This window comes from Zingiber officinale, chromosome 7B, assembly GCF_018446385.1.
Source record: "Zingiber officinale cultivar Zhangliang chromosome 7B, Zo_v1.1, whole genome shotgun sequence".
Taxonomy (NCBI): Eukaryota; Viridiplantae; Streptophyta; class Magnoliopsida; order Zingiberales; family Zingiberaceae; genus Zingiber; species Zingiber officinale.
In genome coordinates this window covers 57,248,932-57,269,382 of record NC_055999.1, presented here as the reverse complement: position 1 = coordinate 57,269,382, position 20,451 = coordinate 57,248,932, and positions in this window count along the sequence as shown.

The window sequence follows — 20,451 nt, the reverse complement described above, 5'->3', positions numbered from 1 at the left end:
CTGGCCAACAGATCGACGGAATGAAAAGGAACAAAAGAAGGGGGAAGAGGGAGCGAGAAATGGGATCAAAGGAAGAGGAGTGCTAATTTCTCCATGTCGAATTGTTCAAAATTGGGGAGATAAATTGGCTGGTTGCTTTATCCAAGGCGAGGAGAAACCCAAAAGAAAGGGCGCTAAGAAAGTCCGTCAGAATTTTGGTTCATAGACACCGGTTTTAAAAACCGCGGTTAAAATCGGTGTCTATTAATGAAAAAAAGGCGCTCATAGACATCGGCTAAAAAAACCGATGTCTATGAGCGAAAATCTGCGCTCATAGACACCGGTTTTTGGAAAAACCGGTGTAAAATACTCAAAGACATCGGTTTTTGCTTAAAACTGTTGTTGTTCCACTGATGTCTATGAGGGTTTTTCTTGTAGTGCAGTGGAGAAACCTCACTACAAACTCGATTAAAAACTCTTGGACTGCTTAGAGCTTTGGAGACTCTATTAGGGGTTAACCACCTCTAATTTCATCACCCAAGCCAGTTAATCCGAGTTCCATTATATAGAGATGGAAAGAAACACCCAATTTGTGTTTCTTCCACTAGTTGACTATCATATTTACTAGTCGACTGGTCTCTGTGGAATTCTACCGTTACAATCTAATAGTTCGATTCCACCATGGATCAGTCGATTGGTCTTCATGGCTGACCGAATAGAAGCATTATGTTCACTCTCAGTCGATTGGTAACGTTACTAGTCGACTGATAACCCTAAAACCACAAACCTAGAATTCCATTCTAGGTTCTCAACCACCAGTCAACTGAGACATATACCAGTTGACTGGTAAACCCTGACTTAGGATTTTATCCTCAAGTACAATTACTCATACACTCATCTTCACCCACACAACCTTAATCTTACCTTCTAGCATCCTCCATCAACCTTGCGCCCCTCGGATGTTTCTCTATCCTTCACGTCTTGTCTTAAAGAGCTTCCTTTGGCTTTATCTTTATTGTTGGATTTTCCTTTGCCAGCACAACTTTGACCTTGCCTTCTAACCTCCTTCATCAGCCTTGCATCCCTCGGATGCTTCTCCATCCTTCATGCCTTGCATTCAAGAGTTTCCTTCGGCCTTGTCCTTATTGTCAGGTCTTCCTTTGCCAAATACACTTAGACTTATATGGCCAAGCCTCAAGCTTTGACTTACACTACCAAGACTCTCATGCTTGGACTTCACCTTTGCCAAGATCATACTTGGACTTTCCTTTGCACCTATCACCTACACACTCAATAACACATATCAAATATATATACAAACCATAACTTAAATCCTTTGCCCAAATATCAAAATCTAAGGGTACACCGAATGCTCCAACAATTCAATGTATTTCTTTTTCAATTTTAAAAAATTTAAATTCATGTAGTATTTTTGGCTAAAACTACCATTGGACAATCGACTGAAAATATTAGAGAATTTTAGATGAATTAAAATTACATAAAATCAATTTCAACTTATCTGTTAAGATGACCTAAGAAGATAATCTTAGACTGTCGGCCTTGAAAGTTAGGCCAAGCTGCTAGGTTGTCTGGAAAATGACCGTTTTGTATCACCTAGTCCGAGTCCCAACCGAGTCTGAGTGACAAGTCGAGTCGAGATGCAAGTAGTCCAAGTGGATGCAGAGTGCAGTTAAGTCGGGAAAGGAAGCCACTGAGTGGTTCCTTCAATTGGGAAGTGAAGAATTGAATGCTCCCCTAAGTCAGGAAGAAGAGTCACCGAGTCTAGAATGGAAGAGTTGCCGAGTCTAGAAAGGAAGAGTCGCCGAGTCTTGTGCTCAATGTAGTTTCCTTGAAACAGATTCATCCTACCTATGGATGTGCTTCGAGGTTCTCTTAGGTCGTATATTTCTCAGGATATAGCGGTAGATTATGATCGCCACCAAGCATTGGTGGATCACGATGAATTGAGATTGTACCTGGCTGTTATCACGAATAAATATGCCGAGCAAGTGCATGACAAAGAGGAAGAATAAGGAATAAAGTGGATGAAGTTTCTTTGTTTTTTTTGCATCTCTCCTCTGTTCAAGACCATGGTCTTCTTATATAGGAGTACCATCCCTTATCTATATTGAGCATCGAGTAAAGATCATTCAATGCTCAAGGCTTAATGATAGCCATCGGCCATAAATGATCGACCATTACTATCCGATAGGTTACGAAATAGCTATTAATAATAGTTAATACTTCCGTTACACTATAGAGTAGTAAGCAAAAAGAATTCATACGGCGAAATATTAGTTGTTTCACTTAGAAATTTTTTACCATAAACAGTCCAGTATTCGACATGGGCAGGTCATGCTCGTACATGAGTCAATTTGGTTCAGTGCAATCGGGCTCTAGATTTGTACCCTCCTATGTTAGTATTAACCTTAGTACCAATTTCGAGATGATTGACAAGGACACCTTTTATATCATATTTCACTAATTAATAAAGGGCAAAGTTGGTTATTATATTTACTTCAGTTCAGTGCTGAATGAATAAGTATAATAATATCCTAAAGTAGGAGATTCTAGTCAATAATGTTGGTTGCTACTCGGAAAACCTAGAGGTTCCACTGTACAAAAATTTTGTACAAAGGTCTGAACCTTTTCCTAGCTACCATGTGTTCTTTTAAATTAAATTTTGGATCGCCTGCGGAACTTAACACGTTTGATCCAAAACTTAATCTATTCGTTCTTTTAGGTTTTGACTTGGGTCTCCTGCGGAACTTAACACGTTCTACCCAAATCACCTTAAGTTATTAATTCCATTAAATATTAATTTCCATAATTGGTTCCCAGTACTGACGTGGCGAGGCACATGGCCTTCTTGGATATGGGAGCAACCACCACCGACTAGACAAAACCTTTTATGGAAAGCTAATATTTAATTTCCTAAAATAACTTTAGGTTAACCGAAAAGAACAATCAAATCACAAGGGAAAGAAAAACAAAAGAACACTATATCGAAAACAAATTCGAAACTCTAGAATCGTATGCCTCTTGTATTTAGTATTATTTCCAAAATAACTAGTATGATGCGGGAAGCAAAATTACTAGTTATACCTTTTAGAAAGACCTCTTGATCTTCTACCGTATTCCTCTTCTAACCTCGGACGTTGTGTGGGCAACGATCTTCCGAGATGAGAACCACCAAGCACCTTCTTCTTCCTTACAAGTTTCGGCCATCAAAACTTCTCCTAGGATGAAGAGGTTCGGCCACCACCACCATGCTCCAAGGGATGCTAGAAAAGAGGCTTCTTTTCTCTCCTTCTTCTCCTTCTTAGATCCGGCCACCAAAGCTATCTCCACCATGAGAAGGTTTCGGCCACACAAAGGAGAGGAGAGGAAAGAAAGGGCCACACCCAAGGAGAAAAGAGAGGAAAAATAGAATAGAGTCGTTAGCCTTGAAGCCTCCTCTACCCCCTCTTTTATAATCCTTGGTCTTGACAAATAAGGAAAATTTAATAAAAACTTCCTTAATTCTTTTGCCATTGAAAAGGAAAATTTATTTAATTAAAATAATTTTCTCTTTTCAAATTATAATGGCCGGCCACTCTTCTCCCCAAAACAAGGAGAGTTTTAATTAAAACAAAAATTAAAACTTCCTAATTTGTTTCTAGAAATTTATAAAAATTTCTCCAATAATTTAATCCCTTCATGATTGGTTAATAAAAAGAAATTTTATAAATTAAAATCTTTCTTTTAAACATGTGGATAATTTCCAAAAAGGAAAGTTATCTCTAAAAATTAAAATCTCCTTTCAATCTACAAATAAGGAAAGATATTAAATCTTTTCTTAATCTTTTGTAGAAACTAATAAAAGAGAATTTTTAATTTTTAAACTTTCTTTTAAATCATGAATATAATTAAAAGGAAAATTTTTACCAAAATTAAAATCAACCTTTTAATCTACAAATAAGGAAAGAGATTTTAACTCTTCTCTTAATCTTTTGTAGAATCTTATAAAAGGAAGGATTTAAATTTTTAAACTCTCTTTTAAATTATATTATCTACATAAGAAAAATTTTAAAATTAAAATTCCTTTTTATTTTAATAGGGACGACCACATGAATTCACCCATGAACATACCCATGGTCGGCCCTAGCTTGGTCTCCAAGCTAGCTTGGCCGGCCCCTATAGGATGGGTAAGAAGGTGGGTATAGGTGGGTATAGTACTCTATAATTAAGAGGCTACGATAGGGACCGAGAGGAGGAATTGGTTTTGGTCTCCCGATAAAATTAAGCATCCCGTGTTCGCCCCGAACACACAACTTAATTTTATCAATAATAATTCATTCCACTAGAAAACTATTATTGAACTACCGCACCAATCCCAAATTACATTTTTGGGCTCCTTCTTATTATGAGTGTGTTAGTCTCCCTGTGTTTAAGATATCGAATGTCCACTAATTAAGTGAGTTACTGACAACTCATTTAATTAATATCTAAATCCAAGAGTAGTACCACTCAACCTTATTATCATGTCGGACTAAGTCCACCTGCAGGGTTTAACATGACAATCCTTATGAGCTCCTCTTGAGGACATTATCAACCTAGTATCTCTAGGACACAGTTTCCTTCTATAATCAACAACACACACTATAAGTGATATCATTTCCCAACTTATCGGGCTTGTTGATTCATCGAACTAAATCTCACCCATTGATAAATTAAAGATATAAATATCAAATATATGTGCTTGTTATTATATTAGGATTAAGAGCACACACTTCCATAATAACCGAGGTGTTTGTTCCTTTATAAAGTCAGTATAAAAGAAATGACCTCAAATGGTCCTACTCAATACACTTTGAGTGTACTAGTGTAATTATATAGTCAAGATAAACTAATACCTAATTACACTACGACCTTCTAATGGTTTGTTCCTTTCCATTTTGGTCGTGAGCTACTGTTTATAATTTATAAGTTACTGATAACATCATCTTCTGCATGTGACACCACATACTATGTTATCTACAATATAAATTAAATGAACAACTACAAACAAATGTAGACAATTTGACCAAATGTGATTCTTTATTCATAATAAATATTTATACCAAAAGCTAGGCTTTTAGTATACACTCTAACAAATAACATATCAATTGGTTGAATTAATAGTGGGATATTGTAGATATATAGAATGCTACTCTTAGCTATTCCTAGTCAAGGATTAATATGTAAGGATAATATTAATGCATTGATACTAGCATGTACGTCAAGTGATGACTTAATCCCACAACTCATGGATATGAGATATCAAGTTGACATATGAATATATATTAGAGAATATATGCCGAATTGACCCGCCATGAGAATGTTTCATGAATCGTTATATGAGTGTCATAAACATTCTCATTTGACTATTGGTATGACTAGTCCTTAGACTTAAAGTCACTACAATTTCCTACATAAGGAGTTGTGTACTTTGGTGTCGTCAAACGTCACCTGTAACAAGATAGACTATAAAGTAGATTATTGGGTATGTGATAACCATGATTTTACTGTATTATTTTGACTCATACATGCATGGTTTGATGTTATGCTCATAGATAAAACCTATATTTGCATCATATTTCGTGCATTGTATGTATTCTTGGACTTAATTGTAAATTATTTTATTTTTGTGTTATTTGATGCTAATATTTGATTCTTATTTTGTAGGCGTCAAAGGATCTTAGATTTGGATCTATTCGAACCGAAGTTGTGCTCGAATCAGAGTTTAAACGAGAAGATCAAGCTGCGGAGCATTATGGATCATTCATCAAAGATTGGACAGATCTGAACCATCCATTGAAGATATGGTCCATCCGACCTATGAAGAGTAGATCTAGACTCTTGATCAAGATCAACATCGTCGGAATGGATTTTAGGTAACTTTTCATCGTTGATCAAGTCCTAATCAATCACAGTTGTTCCTTCATATCTGGATCTGATTCAAAAACAGAAGCTACAGTGCTTCACCCATTGTCGATCTCCTTCGCGCAGTTTCGTGTCGCACGGCATTTCCAGTGAGCTTCCGACCTCGTTTCTTCTCCGATCAACTTCTCAAGCTTCGACATTAGTGAGAGAGCTTCACGGCAACTAGTTCCCGATCATCTGGAGTCATCGGAGGGTGTTCCCTCCGGAGGAATTTTGCTCTCGATAATCCCCTGTTCACCTCAGATTCGGCGGTGTTCCTCCAATCTGTGAGTCCATCTTCCATCAGAAACATCTGACGGCGTTCGTCCGGTGTTCCTGAGCTTCATCCGACGACCATCCGTAGTCCACAGCTCTCATCTAGATTTCAAGATCCAGATTTTTCGATTTCAGATTTCGGGCCGGTTATTGGTTTTGGGGTGTTTCCAGCATGTCGGGGGCGTTCCGCCGACGATGTTGAGCATTCCTGGAGCTGATTTGCCACTGAGATTCTTCTCTAATGACCGGAGTTGGCCGTTCTCATCTCCGGCTTCTTTTGTGACGGCAAGAAGTGTTGCTTGGCTAGCTTGATTGTGAGAATGGAACGGTTTACCATTTTATTTCCTTTTATTACTATTTTATAGTTTGGTACAGGTTTCTTTTAATGCTTGTTATGTTTTAGCAAGTAATCTAGTATTTCTTTACCTTGTTGAAGCTTAATTTTTGTTTAATTTATGCTTAGTTAAGTGTTAAGAGTTTAATTCCAAGTTAGGGTTTGAATTGTGCGTTAGATCAGATTTAAATTTGACTTGTCATTTAATTCTCTATTTTATTCAATGCTTTAGGTTAGATTTTAAATGTGTCTTGTTATTTCATTTTTAGTTTAAGTGTGTTAATGATTTAATCACAACGTAGAGTGACAATGTGTTATGGTTTGATTGTTGACACCTAGGTAGATTTTACTTATGCATTAGATTAGTTTCTTATTTGATGTGCTTTCTATTTGTTAGATTTAGATTCAAAGCTAAAACCCCCAATTCCATATTAAAAACCCCAAAAATAGGAATAATATACGATCCTAAGATTACATCCTACCCGTAGTTCCTCGAGAGATCGATCCTGGGCTTGTTATTACAACATCATTGTGTATGTAAGGGGTTTATGGATATCATTTATTAATTTGATTTGCGGGTGTGACAGACTTACGCTCATCAAATTTTAGCGTCGTTGTTGGGGAACAGTGTTCAATAATCTTAGGATTGTTCTTTATTTTGAAAACTTAAAAATATTTTGTTGTTTTGATTGCTTTCATGTTCATATATCCATGAGTTTGATTTTATATGTTCCTGAGTCTTCTGATTTTATTTGCTAGTTGTTAGTGTAAGAACAAGAAATCTATTTTATCATGGATCCATATTATCAGCATTTTGGAGATTAGAGGGAGACTTATTATTATCAGCCTCAGTCTGGGTTCTATCAGCCTGCGTACTACCCACATGTGGAGCAGCAGAATAGGTATGAGTCATTTCCTAATACCTATAATTCTAATAGGGTGGATTTTTCACATTTCAGGTATGAGGATGCACAAGTACAATTTGCAGAGTCAACATGGAAATTCAATGAAATTATGCAACAAATGAGTGAGCATCAAGAGCAACAATTTGCGAGGATACAAAACATACAGATTCAGTTAGATAAAATTGCATCATCCATCAACCAGTTACAAGCACAAAACTCTAGTGGAGAGATGGATAGTAGAGATTCTGTCAGGCCTGACCCTACTCCCATTTCTTCACAAGAATTTTCTAGTTTAATTTGTGATCATGATGTAGTTATTCAAATTTCTAATTCTACTAATAGTGTTATTTTAGATGTTGTTGAAGATGCAGGAATTGAAAATTTACCTGAAGAGAATTTAAGTGTAGGGGAATGCTTATTGGAAGCATTACCTCAAAAATCACCTGTATTTGATGATGATGATGATGATGATGATGAAGAGAGTGTAGGGATTTGTGTTATGGAGCCAAGCACCCAAAAATCACTACATGAAGCTGAACATTCATCAGAACCAGAGATTGAACCATTACTTGATGAGGAAGAGGTAACAATCACCACTCCAGGTACCTTTCAACAGAACAAGGTCAGTATTTCTTGTGATATATTAGAAAATTTAATAGAGGTACCGTTCGTTGATTTTGTTAGATGTGATTCATTGCTTGATAAATTTTCTACCAACACTAATATTCTCCTATTCTTTTCTCATTCCATATGTGAGTGGGAGAGGTTTTCTTTGATTGATATTGTAGGAGAACATAAGCTTCTAGAGTGGATGCTTGAACTGAATCACCTCAGACCTCCAGAAAGAATTTTGAAAGGAAAAATGATTAATAAGAAGAATTTGAGTGTAACCAAAATTACTCCACTTTCGGGGTGACTTCTTCTTTTGAATCTTCTTCAACCACCGGGAATTAAAGGGGAGTTGATCCCAATTTTACTTGCTTTTGCATTTTAATTCATGCATTATGTTTAGTATTTTCTTTAATAAATTCTTTTTGCTTTATACATTTCATTAGTTGCACTTTCTTACATTTGCACTTTGTTTCCATACTTTGAATTTTGTTTAGTATATAGCATGTCATTTTGAATAAAGGTCTCCATGGGACTTTTGTAAGTAATATTTTTAAGATGGTAAAAGTCTCTTAAATTTGATCATCAATTTTAGGTTATTTAACATGATTAGATGCTCTACTCACATGATATTGGTTAGTTTGGTGGTGTATTTCAATTTAATCAATTAAGCTTGATTGCATAAAAATTACCTAGAGAGGACCACTTTAAGCTTATATCTATTATATTTTTGTGTGACATGTACTTACAACAATTGAAACTCTAGAACTTGCTTAGCTTCTTTTCAAAGTCACAATAGCATATGTGTGCATGGAGATGAAGGATATTTTTATCATTCTTGTTCCATCATTATTTCCCATTTCTTTCTCCACAATTATCTTTAAGCATTCGCATCTAGTATTCTAACTTTTGATCACCTTTGCTTGTCATTCTTCTATTGAGAGTTTGGTTGACTTCTTGATGAGTTAGATTGCCAAGATGGATAAAATTTTGAGTGTGGGGGAAGTGTATAGTGTTTTGGAATCTTTGGATTGACATTTCTAATGATAAGACTCGTTTCAGTTTTTGATGAGTGATTTCTGAAGTTGAACATTATGTTCTTGGTGCTATTGGAATTATTTGAAGAGCATAAATGCTATTTGATTGAGTTGAGATTGAATCCTAACCTTGGGGATTTGAATGGCACATGTTACAATTTGGATGATAATTTTGGAAGTGCAATGAGCCAAGATTAATAGTTTCTAATTTTCAATAAAATAGATTGCTATTTTAAGTCTGAATGGTGTTCTATCAATTGCAAGATAATTCTTCATTTAACATATCTGTATTCTATGAAACGACCTATTGATTATTTTACTTGAAATTAAGAAGTCTTAAGCAATGGATTTAAGAAATTAGCTCAAATTTTGGAAATCAGAATTGTTTTTGTGTGAGTTATTTGTGTCAATTGGTGATACTATTTTTGAACAGCAAGGTTTAAAATCCTAACTTTTAATATTGCACTGCCAAATGAAACCATACCTTGAGCTTAATTCTTAATGATGCAAGCTAGAATTGTTTTGAAATTTAGGAATTGTAACTATGAAGTGGAGGCTTAATCTGGGCACAGCATATTTGTTTAGAATTGGGAAACTTAGCTTGATTATGACTCTCAAATGTTAAAATTCAATCCAGCAAGTTGAATCGGCTACTGTTGAGGAAGTGACCTTTGAATCAAATTTTTGAATTCTTGAACTTTCTGGTAGCTTAAATTCTTTAAATTCCTTACAATGAAGGAAGTGAGAAATTAATTTCAGAATTTGAATTCTTGAAGTTTGGAATTTCATTCATTGCTTTAACTTAATGTTTAAGAAATTTGAAGGATTCAGAAATGTAGATGTTTTATTTAAAGTACTACAGAATTTGTTATGTTCAGAATTTGACATAACCTATAAGTTATTGAAATTGCAGTCAAACAAATCCAGATTGGGAAGTTAACTGAGCTAGGAAAGAACTTATACTAAGTACAATCAAAGGAAGTGCAATTGCAAATAAGAATGGAATCACAAGTTTCAATGCATAGGGTTTCATTTTTGCTTGGTGTTGCATGATCGAAATTATGATTTTTCTGGTTTTGAAATGCAAATCTGCCCAAATTCTATTGGGTAAGGAAGCTAATCTGAACTTGGCAAATTTGAGATGATGAAAGGCATTTTATTTTTGATCTGGATGAATTACTATACAAGGAAGCTACAATAAGCTATTTGAAACAGAAGTATCAGTAGCTTTCAGATTAGTTAGGCGAATTCTACACTACACTGCAGTTTTGTTTATCAGCTCTATTCAGAATCTATGTAGAATTGAAGGCAAGCTAGATTGGATTAAATGTTAAATGAGATGGTCTATTGAGATTAAAGCTTCAAGAGAATTCAGTTTGAGAGTTATATCAAGTGGGTATCAATCTTTTATCACTAGCTCTCAAAATGGTGAAGAAAATAAGAGGAGCTCTGGCATTCACAGTAACAAATAGAGTTCATCTATTTCCATGTCTTTTACAAGTGGATGGAATTGATTTATGATTTCTGAAACACTCAAATTTCGGAAAATGAATTCTGCTGGAAGCTGCTGTTTGCTTTTAAATAGTTGAAAATAGTTCTTTTGGGTTGCTTTAATACAACAAAATGAAAGAATCTTATCCTCCAATTAACCAAGGGACAAGTTCTAATTATAAAAGAGGGAAATAGAAAGAAATGCAGTTGGAAGTGAAGCTGAAAACCATAATTCTGAAACTGAATTCTGTTTTCAAGAAAGTTCGGTTTTGTGCCAAAGTTTTCTTGATGTTTCTGATCTGAAATGAATGTAATTCAAAGCCTTCTTGATTCAATATCGAATGAACTATCTTCCAAAGCTTCACATGTTGACAATTTTTGCTGAAATGCCATTGTAGTAGAATCTGGAAACTCAAGGACAGATAAACACAGAAATTGTGTAGAATTTGTGAGGCATTAGAAATTTAATTCTTTTTGTTGTTTTAGACAAGGAATGAATAGAATCAAAGAGCATACAAGGTGTTAACTGAATCTGTAAAAAGGAATTAAGGTCTTGTTGCATTTGCACAAATTTGAGAAGATGTTGCAGGCTATAGGGGAATGTTTACATAAATAAACAGAAATGCAGAATTCTGTAAAATAATGAATGTGGCATTTCTATGCCAAATTGAGAAATGAATTTTAATGAGCTAGAACTACTGAAACCTGGAAAGCTTTTAAGTATGCATTGATAGGAGTCTTAAGAGATAGGACGAAGAAGTATTGAGATTTTTATTGGCTAAACAATGCAAAGTTGATACAAAGTTATGTGGAAAATTCTGAAATCTACACCTTGCTGCTCAGAAAAGGTTTAAAGCTATTTATTCATGGAAAAATTGTAACCCAGCTTTTGTTTTAGTGTTTATAGATGCTGATCTTGCTTCACTAGAGTTTACCTGATTTTTAGACTGAAAATTGAATACAAATTAGACTCATAGTTGGAGTTGGAACTTAACACTCGATTATGCAATCTAGGTTTGGTTACTGAATTGCATTCTTGGGAAGTTCAAATCTTGCTTTCTAAAACTTCTTTAAACTCTTGGAGAGAAGAAATGCAGAATGAAGATCCTTGTTGTGCAGAAAAGGTTTAAAGCTATTTATTCATGGAAAAATTGTAACGCAGCTTTTGTTTTAGTGTTTATAGATGTTGATCTTGCTTCACTAGAGTTTACCTGATTTTTAGACTGAAAATTGAATACAAATCAGACTCATAGTTGGAGCTGGAACTTAGCACTCGATTCTGCAATCTAGGTTTGGTTACTGAATTGCATTCTTGGGAAGTTCAAATCTTGCTTTCTAAAACTTCTTTAAACTCTGGAGAGAAGAAATGCAGAATGAAGATCACTGCTGTGCTGAATTCTGTGGAGTTTGCTGCTGTGCAGGAATGGAAAGCTAATGAAGATCACTGACCTTGTGCAAAATTAATTATTGTTGTGCTGCAAAGGAGTTCATTTAAGTATGAATAATGTTGGAATAATTTTGAAATTTGGGAATGGAGAAATTTTATGAAGTTCTGAATCTGTTTTGAAGTTGCAGAATGCTTGAAAGATTTAGTGTGGAAACCTGGCTTATGTGGAATTGTCTCATGATTAAGAACATGCAACTTCACTGAATTTGATTTCTGTAAGTGCCAACTTAACTGTCCTTTCCAACTTAACAACCTCTTATGATTCAAGAACATGCAAAGGTCCGAACAATGACAATAGAAGCTTCAAAAATCAGATTTAGTCCTGTCAAGAAGATTTTGAAACTCTATTGAACTTGCATCCAAATTTTGATTTCTTGAATGGTATGACTGATAAAACTAAACTGAATATGAAGAAGTGACTAGGAGTTACAGATTATGATGAAATTCAGAATCTAATTGCTGAAATCAGATTATGATGAGGAATTTTGTAAAATCAAAAACTGTGAGTTACAGAAGTGGCTGGGAGCTGAGTTTCAAATCTGTTGTTGGAGTATTAAATCTTGTTTTGATTTCATTACTGGTGTAATATGAATGCAAACTTCGAAATAGAAGTAGGGGATGTTACTTGAATTTTAAGAAAAAAAAATACAGAATTAGTGAATGTAGATTCTGAAAATTGATTAGCTTCACTTATGAGTTGCTATTTCAGTGAAACTGATGTATCAACAAAATTGTAAAGTTTTTATCTCCACAACAATTCAGCTGTGTGACCTTGAAACTGGAACTTTAGTAGCAGATTGTAGGCTGGAACACCTGAAATTGAGCAGCTTTGGGATTTCTGTAGTTTTTGTTTTAGCTGAGTTTCCAAATTGGAATCGATTGTGGTCAAGCTTGAAATGAGGAAATGGTTGAGACAGTTCATTGAAGAATATAAATGATTAAGCTTGGATTTTGAAGGGAGATCAGCAGAGAAATAAACAATGCAGTAATTGTAGTGTGCAGGAAATCAGAAATTGAACTAGAGTGTCTGGTTACTGAATTTGTAGCTAGTGGAGTTCAAATTCGAGTTAAATTTTTTGTTCCATCATTCAGATTTGAAGAGTATTTAAGTGGTATCAATCATGAGCACAAGACTTTGGAGAATAGATGCAGAATTCTTAATTGAATCTTAAATGCAGTGAGGAACATGGTAAACAGAATCCAGATTTGATTTGCTGGTTTTGGGAGCTGTGATTGATTATTGTTGAATTTTGTGACCAAATCTGCTATTGGTGATTAATGTAATTTTATTTGGACTTCCACCATTGCAATAGAGATGCACATCTTTATTGATTCTGCCAAAGACAACAACAGAGGATTGCATTATGTTATTGCTGAAAATAAATTCTGATTCCAGTAACAATTTGTTTTTGGTTTGCATATGTTAAGTTGAAGGAGCTAGTCTTTACAAGCTAGTGTAGAGATTATCTGGTGGAGTTGTAATTCCCAGGGATCGTTTAAACCTCAAGTTCTAAAACGTTAGTTTAACAAGTCAATGGTTCCTGAATTTATGGTGCAAGGAATGAAGTCAATCCCATGATATTGAAATTGAAATTCAGATGCATGTAGTAACTAGACAATTATTGCAGTAGTTGGAGGTTGGAAACCAGAACTCAGCTATTAGATTCAATTTTGAACATCTCTAGCAAGTTTTCTGAACTTAATTTCTGAATATCTAAGATCCTCCAATAGTTTAAATTCTATAAGCTCTATCTGAATATGGTTATTGAATGCACGAGAAGCTGAGCTTAGGTTCTATTCCTGCAGTACTGAAATTCTGAAAGAATCTTGGTTTGTTTCAGTCATGAAGAAGAATAGTGATACAAAGAATATGTATCAAGTTAAAGAGTTAAGAATTGAAACAAATGGTAAAAGATGAATTTGAAAACTTGAAATGCGGAATTCAGAATTGTGTTATGCTATGATGTCAAGTATTGTTTGCTTCTTTAATCTGAATGGTGGTGATGTTTTTATTTCTGGAAAAGTTGGAAAATCTGATTTATGGAAATGGAAGACTGCATGAACAGAAAGGAATAGAATTTATTAATGTCTCAATTGCTAGTAATGCTTCTGATTAGCATTGTTTAGTATTAATGTGAAAATGTGGAATTCCAGGAGGTCCATGTTCTCTGTTGAAACTCTACAACAAGGTTCCAACTTGTAAGCTAGTTCAAGAGGGATTGAAACTAAAATGCTTATACATTCTTTTAGTGGCAAGAATGAAAAGATAATCTTGTTGAAGAAGCAAGATTTGCTGAGTTCTGCACGGGTGAATTCTTGATTGATGTAATTCATGAGTTGATTTGAGATTGTTTTAGCCTCAAAATTCTGGAATTGAAGTGGACGAACAGTGAAGAAAAAAAAAAGAGTATCAAGTGGGAGACAATGTATCAAGAATGGTGGATTGCCATCAAATTGAAGGGGAGGTTAGCTTGAGCTTTTGAATTGGTAACGACAAATGATATTCATCTCTTTAGACATCAAAATGGTCAACTCATCAAGTATATTCCTCCAATACTCTCATCTTCTCACTTTCTTCATTAAATACTTTTCTTTTGCTAATTTCATCCACTTTAATTATTCTTCTTGTTTCCATTTCAATTCTTGATGATAAAATCCTTTTGATTCATGTATGCTATGTTTTATAGTGATGGAAAATTAGAAAATAAGCAAGCTTATGGTAGTGAAATGTTGTGAGTTGCATTATATGAGTTCCACTTATATGCATTTTTGAGTGTGAGCGATAGACTAGGTAAATCCCTTGTGAGATTGCATCTTACTTAATTTTTCAATTGGATTGAAAGTACCATACCTATTGATTATTGTATTCATGATTGTTGTGATCTTTAGATGATCTCAGTTGAAATCCTTTTTACTATCTTCTAGGTATTGCTAGGAAATTTGTATGGAGATGATTTTTAGTCTTCTTTACTTGCACGGGATATTCAAGATTAAGTGTGGGGGATTTGATAACCATGATTTTACTGTATTATTTTGACTCATACATGCATGGTTTGATGTTATGCTCATAGATAAAACCTATATTTGCATCATATTTCGTGCATTGTATATATTCTTGGACTTAATTGCAAATTATTTTATTTTTATGTTATTTGATACTAATATTTGATTCTTATTTTGTAGGCATCAAAGGATCTTGGATTTGGATCTATTCGAACTGAAGTTGTTCTCGAATCGGAGTTTAAACGAGAAGATCAAGCTGCGGAGCATTATGGGCCGTTCATCAAAAATTAGACAGATTTGAACCATCCATTGAAAATCTGATCCATCCGACCTAAGGGAGAGTAGATCTAGACTCTTGATCAAGATCAACATCGTCGGATCAGATTTTAGGCAACTTTTCATCGTTGATCAAGTCCAAATCAATCACAGCCATCCGTTCAGATCTGGATCTGATTCAAAACAGAAGCTACAGTGCTTCACCCGTTGTCGATCTCCTCCGCGCAGTTTCACGTCGCGCGACATTTCCAGCGAGATTCCGACCCCATTTCTTCTCCGATCAACTTCTCAAGCTTCGACATAAGTGAGAGAGCTTCACGACAGCTAGTTCCCGATCATCTGGAGTCATCAGAGGGTGTTCCCTCCGGCGGAATTTTGCTCTCGGCAATCCCCTGTTCACCTCAGATTCGGCGGCGTTCCTCCAATCTGTGAGCCCATCTTCCATCAGAAACATCTGGCGACGTTCCTCTGGTGTTCCTGAGCTTCATCCGATGACCATCCGTAGTCCATAGCTCTCATCCAGATTCTGAGATCTAGATTTCTCGATTTTAGATTTCGAGCCGGTTATTGGTTTTGGGGTGTTTCCAGCATGTCGGGGGCGTTCCGCCGACGATGTTGAGCATTCCTGGAGCTGATTTGTCGCTGAGATTCTTCTCTGATGACCGGAGTTGGGCGTTCTCATCTCCAGCTTCTTGTGTGACGGTAAGAAGTGTTGCTTGGCTAGCTTGATTATGAGAATGGAACGGTTTACCATTTTATTTCCTTTTATTACTGTTTTGTAGTTTGGTACAGGTTTCTTTTAATGCTTGTTATGTTTTATCAAGTAATCTAGTATTTCTTTACCTTGTTGAAGCTTAATTTTTGTTTAATTTATGCTTAGTTGAATGTTAAGAGTTTAATTCCAAGTTAGGGTTTGAATTGTGCTTTAGATTAGATTTAAATTTGACTTGTCATTTAATTCTCTATTTTATTCAATGCTTTAGGTTAGATTTTAAATATGTCTTGTTATTTCATTTTTAGTTTAAGTGTGTTAATGATTTAATCACAACGTAGAGTGACAATGCGTTATGATTTGATTGTTGACACCTAGGTAGATTTTACTTATGCATTAGATTAGTTTCTTATTTGATGTGTTTTCCATTTGTTAGATTTAGATTCAAAGCTAAAACCCCCAATTCCATATTAAAAACCCCAAAATAGGAATAACATACGATACTAAATTACTTCTTACCGGTAGTTCCTCGAGAGATTGATCTTGGGCTCGTTATTACAACATCATTGTGTATGTAAAGGGTTTATGGATATCATTTATTAATTTGATTTACGTGTGTGACAGAGTTGCGCTCATCAGTATGCAATAAGTTATGTGAAGAGATATGAATGATGTAGATGAAATCTATTCCTTCCATATGATGAAAGTGATATGCGTGGACCCCTTGATTAGTAGGACACAAATGAGTCAATATGCGATATTGAGCTTATTTGATTGAGTGTGTCTACTTAGAGGTCAAGAAACACAAAGATTGATAAGAAAATGACACGGTCTATGTTGTATCGATCAATCTAGATATCAAGGATAGAATGATTGAGACATACAAGATAATAGACATGGAAAGGTAAGCCAGATCTTGACATTCTCGCAACTTGGGTAGCAATGATGCATTGCTAGATACCATTCATTGTTTATGTATCTAAAATAGTTTTAGAGACATTGCCAACGTCACACACAAAGGACAAGTTGATTTGGAGATGAATTCATATGATGGATCAATGGATTAAATCTAATCCAAATTAGACTCATTGAGTTAGACTCAATTAGATTCAATTATTGGATTAGGTCCAATTCAAACTAGACTCATTGAATTAATTCGAATTAATAAGATAGTGACTCATTGAATTCGAATTGGATGAAGGAATAGGAATGGTCAAAATTGACCATTCACTCATGAAAAATTCAATTGATGAAGACCAAAAGGCTCTTGTCCTAATGGAGTGTTAATGCTCATTAAGTGTATTTATTAGATGAAGTACAAAAGACCTTTTTCATTTAATTTTTAGTGAGAGCATTATCTTCTTCTCTCTTCTTTTTTTGGTTGAAATCTTCCTTGGGGTTGCTAGCACAACCTTGGTTAGTTTTCTTCTCCACTTCGTGAGTTCGTGAGACGGATGTAAGGCTTATTCGTGTGGATACAAAAAGTGGCACGGACACGTGATTGTGGTGAGATCCTTGCTTTCAGGAGTTTGTGTTTACGTAACAAAAGCCTAACTCCCTTTTAACAAACTTAGTATATGATTTTCTCCTTCTACTACGCTTTGTGCATGTTTGAGGCTCCAGATCCTTACAGTGGTATCAGAGCCACTTGTGAATGCATATACTAAGTTGTAGTTAGATTTTTATATGTGATATAGAAACTGCATGAGATGTTTACTATGATTTACATGATTATGAGTCTTTGTTTTGTTGGGAATGAAACAGTTTGTGTTTAACAAACTAAAGGATATAAGATCTTCATACATGTTATGAACACGTGCTATAGCCGATTTCGTTTGATAGAAATATACTCCTAAGGTCCCATCCAAAGGTTTGTGAACAACAAGATCTCGACCAAAGGTTTGTGAACAGCAAGATCTCGACCAAACTATTGTGAACAACAAGATCTTGGCCAAACTGTTGTGAACTGTTGGGCAGTAGTGCCTCAGGTATGACAGCAACTCATACAATGAGTATGCAAAATAGTTTTACGTCGAGGGCTCTGTTCCCCACCCACGCCGCAAGAGGCGCTGCCCCCTTGACCCCCGCCCGCTAACCAGCTAGTGGGACCGCTGTGGCGTTGCGGCTTATAATTCTTTATTGAAATCATAGTAGATTTTATGTCATAAAGATATTGTGAATGTTATATATAACATGGTATATGGTTATGACCCTTAACCCCAATGTGATTGGATGTGTGTGTATGTTATAATTTATAATACAGCCTACGTGTTGTGCCTCTCATCTTTTTCATTCTTGTTGTAAAAACATTCAACAAGATTTAGCTAATTACATATAAAACAACTAGCTAAACCTAAACCCAAACCAATTAGGAAAAATTGTAATAGAATAATCATTAATTATCCTAATTAATGATTAACTTCAATTACTCTTATCCATGAATCCCTTAATCTTTTCAATCTTAATCTACAATCCATTAATCAATCCAATACAACTTAATCAATTTCTACAATCAACTAACCCATTCTTCAATCCATTGTTTCAACTACAAACATAATGAACCAATAGGATGATAATCAATCACAACTACAATTGGATTTAAGTATCCTTAAGCATTCCATTGACTCAATGGATTAAATAACCCTAATCAATCCACAATCCAAATATACAACTCAATTACCTCTCAGCAATCCTTAACTAACACAATCATCCTTTAACTAACACAATCATCCTTTAGATTTGATCAATTCCAACTTACTACTCATTACCACCATTTAAATCCATAATCAAATTAGATTAACAATCTCAACCATGTCGACAATCAATCTGGATTTAAATTCAGGCATAAATCAACCCAAAACTCACCTAAATCCTTAGCACAGCTACTTGACCCACTATCGGTGAAGGTTGTTGTCGGAAGTAGTGGCCAGAGTAAAGTACAGTCACTGATCTCCACACGAGTACCCTAAAACACAGCTAATCTTAGGATCTTATCATTATTCCCAAAACTTAATCTACCACCATAAACTAAACAACATACCTTCAATCGATCCTTAATTACGAGCCGAAGCCGCAATGTCTGGGAGGTTTAGGTCAGAATCTTCTCGTCGGACCAGGAGATGAGGCCCAACACTAGCCCTGGAGGTAGATGGGGTGGCCAAAGGTGAGAAATTGACCGATCAGAGCCACAACACTCAAGTATGGTGATGGGAATCAAAACTAGGGCTCTGATCCTCTTCCTCTCGGTTGATGGCAGATCAATGGTGCAACGGGGCCGACGATCGGAGCGATCAAGCGGCGCGCGTAGAAGCTTCGCGAGAGGCACTCGGGTGTCGACGATGGTAGATCGGTGGCGCGGTGTAGCGTGATTGATGACATTGGGTTAGGGAGTAAATGTCGGCATAAAGAGCAAGGAGAGGGAGGCTTGCCTACGGTCGGGCAAACGGTGCCAGCACTATCGGCAACGTCGTCAGGCAGCGATGACCAATGATCGGTGGGCACAGTGAAATCGCGAGATGGGAGATAGAGATGGATGCAACATTAGGTGAGAAGAAAGAATCGGGCAAATGAAGTCAGGTGAGAAGTTATGTTTAGATATTTAAACATATGATTTAATTAATCAACTATAAGTTAATTTAATCAATTAATTCCAAACTTAATTGGGATTCCAAACATGCCTCCTCCAAGTCTAATTGTTCTATCCCCTTAACCATATTATACAAACTCCGTTTAATTTCAAAATAATTTCTAAAAATTATGATAAAATCCAATAAGATTATTACTCCAATAACCCTTATTATTAAATTTATAACAGCTACTACACAATTATAACAACTACTACACCATTGTAGCAGCTACTACATCGTTGTAGCAGCTACTGTATTATTATAACAACTACTGTACCGTTATAACAGCTATTGCACAATTATTGTAACACCTACTGTACAGTTGTAGCAACTACTACACCATTATAACCACTACTGCACAATTGAAACAACTACTACATAATAACTGCTACAACATTATAACATGTAACTGTTACAACGTTATAAGATCAATACCATAATGATTGTTGCATGTAATAATATGAGAAAGAAGATAAAATTTTATTTTAATTTAAGAATATGGAAAAAAAACATTATTGCATACAAATGAGGAATTTTAAGAATTAAATTTTAGTCACAGCAAATCACCCATATAGAAAAAACGTTATATATATATAATTAAAAAACTTATTTTAATTTGTTTTTCTCCAATTGATAAAATGAGACTATATACTCATTGTAACTTTATATTTTGATACCCTTATTTATAAAAATAAAAAATGACCTTTAAGAAAATAAAATAGTACTAATAATAATAATAACATTGCAACTAAATACATTTAAAAAAATCATATAAAAAAGAAATTTTCATGGTCCTGATTAATTTGAAATAGT